Source organism: Lipotes vexillifer, unplaced genomic scaffold (assembly GCF_000442215.2).
Source record: "Lipotes vexillifer unplaced genomic scaffold, Lipotes_vexillifer_v1.1 scaffold396, whole genome shotgun sequence".
NCBI classification, from domain to species: Eukaryota; Metazoa; Chordata; class Mammalia; order Artiodactyla; family Lipotidae; genus Lipotes; species Lipotes vexillifer.
This window is the reverse complement of record NW_006794499.1, coordinates 231,007-233,648: the sequence shown is the minus strand read 5'-3', so window position 1 is coordinate 233,648 and position 2,642 is coordinate 231,007. Positions and strand designations below refer to the sequence as shown.

At 40.7% G+C, this 2,642-nt stretch overlaps 1 pseudogene; it reads left to right on the top strand.

The window, feature by feature from the left end:
- The first annotated feature begins 746 nt into the window (after positions 1-746).
- LOC103082718 (UBX domain-containing protein 6 pseudogene) lies at positions 747-1,474 on the top strand (annotated as a pseudogene).
- Positions 1,475-2,642: the final 1,168 nt, after the last annotated feature.

Below are 2,642 nucleotides of genomic sequence, written 5' to 3'. Positions count from 1 at the left end.
CGGGGGTGGTCATTGCAGGGGAAAAGTCAGTTCTCAAAATTTTAGCAGCACACAACTTGTTATACATATATGTGCACACACACACACATGCATGCACATACCCAACTATTTTAGAACAACTGCAATATATATGAAACAATTCAGTATTTTAAAGTCTCCTCTGGTAAACTATATTTAATTGTTTCTAAGATATAGATTTTTTGTGTTTTATATCTCTGAAGTTTATGTATGGTCTATAGTTGATTTTATTTTATAATTGTAACTGGTTAGAGCTTATTTTCCCCTTGATGTTATAAATATAATGGTATGCTTTATGATCAGCAGTGTCATTTGTTTGATGTCTTCTATGCAATGCAACACAAGTAGTGTATGGTTAATCACTATATTTTTGCTGAATTTTTAGTTTGTTTCCAGTTTTTCACAATTACCAATGATGCTATAAATGATATATCATTAGTACACATTTCTTTTATAGTCTCCAGCCGGGGACCCACCGATAAGGTGCAGATGGCGGCAGCAGCTGCTGTAGTCTACTTGAGCATAAGTAACTCAGGGCCCCGAGACCCCCAACACAGGATTCCATTCAGAGCCAGGTGAGAAAGGAACTTAGAGCTAAAGGAACTCTGAATGGGAGGCTGGAGGCCCCAGGCACCAACATGGTGCTTGAGCCCAAAGAATCCTCTTTGAGCCTGGAGTGTACTTCATCCGCCCACTCACAGGGATCACTGTGAGGAAGGACCAGAGGGATGCCCACATCAAATGGATCATTCTCTCTCCACTTTTTCACTGACCCAGTAATTGTGCAACAGGATGAAGCTGGGTATGGACACCATCGCCAATACCTGGACAATATCCTTCTGCATCCAGAGGAGAAGTACCGGGAGATCAAGCTATAGAACAATGTGTTTCAGGAACGCATTTACAGCCTGGAAAGGACCCATAAGTTTTTGAGGCTGGTGGCTTCCAGAAGGCGATGCTTCCAGCTTCCAATCAAGAGCGCCTTGAGGAGTTCTGCATGCTGAGCAAGGCCGCCCTGTTCCAGCCCCGGAGATTGGAGGGGCACCAGGAGCAGCTGCTGCACCCAGAGCCGGTGTGGAGCACCTGACCCACAGCGCTGGACCTTCCCGCGCTCGCCCCTGGCCTCTCACTTCTACCTGCTGGGTCTTCTTCAACCTCACAGCAGAGAAAATCAAGTCAGAGCAGAGGCTCAGGTTTGAGGCTAAGGAGGGGCTGAGCGTGGTGTGCACCAAGGCAGTGCAAAAGAAGGAGATAGAGAGATGCAAAATACACCTATGCTATGAGTCAGCTCCCCAGACCACTGCCTCTTCCAGTGGACCTTCTAAGCTCGCGGCACATCAGGGAGCTCACGGTACTGCGTGAATTCATCCTGGAGGCCTTGCAGAGCGACTGGCTGCATTGGAGCTGCTGGCTTCCAGAGCGCACAAGTTATTGGAGGACGGGAACCTGGCCTTGAAAGAGTGTCAGTAAAACAATAAAGTTTTGTGTAGAAATTAAATATGATGTTAATACCCATTGTTGCAATAGTGTCTGATAATCTTTTTTTGAGACTGTAAAACTGGCATTATCTGACAAGATTTAAAATGCAAATGCCCTTGAACTACTAATTCTACTTCTTTCAATCTGTCTACTTGCTTAAATCTATCCTTCATTTATGGTCTCATAATGAATATATATATATATATATATATATATATATTCATTATGAGACCATAAATGAAGGATAGATTTAAGCAAGTAGACAGATTGAAAGAAGTAGAATTAGTAGTTCAAGGGCATTTGCATTTTAAATCTTGTCAGATAATGCCAGTTTTACAGTCTCAAAAAAAGATTATCAGACACTATTGCAACAATGGGTATTAACATCATATTTAATTTCTACACAAAACTTTATTGTTTTACTGAATATTTATTTCTTACTATAGTAAGCACTGAAAAAGATTGTTGAACCAAGAAGAATCAAGTTTACCTTATTTTAGGCAGTGATGGACATCATACAAGCTAAATAAATAAGAATATATATCATGTACAAAGAAAATAATTAAAATAAGGTCTTACAATTTAGAGTGAGATAGTGGCTAACTTAAATTGCTGGGCTCCTAGGAAGGAGCCAATGAAGCAAAGATCAGAGGAGGAATATTTTTGGTCTGAACTCACTGAGACAGTGTCCATGTTAAAGATGTGATAAGAAGGCCAGTGTGGCTGAAACATAGTGGAAAAGTGGGAGAATAATATAGTGCAATGTGAGATTAGAAAGGTAAATATGAACACGATCAGGATAACAAGTTTGAATTTTATTCTAAGGGTAAGAAAGCCATTGGAAATGTTTTATACAAAGTATAATATAGGCATTTAAATTATCACCCTGGCTGCTAAACAAAGAAAAGGTAATAGGAAATCAAAAGTGGAAAAAAGAAAATACAATTAAAAAGTATATTAGCTTGGGCTGCCATAACAAAGTGCTGTAGACTGGGTGGCTTAAACAACAGAGATTTATTTCTCAAAGTTCTAGGGGCTGAGAAATGCAAGATCAGTTGCCAGCATGGTCCGGTTCTGGTGAAAGCTCTCTCTGGCTTGCAGACAGCCCTCTTCTGGCTGTTTCTTCATCTGGCTGAGAGAGAGCA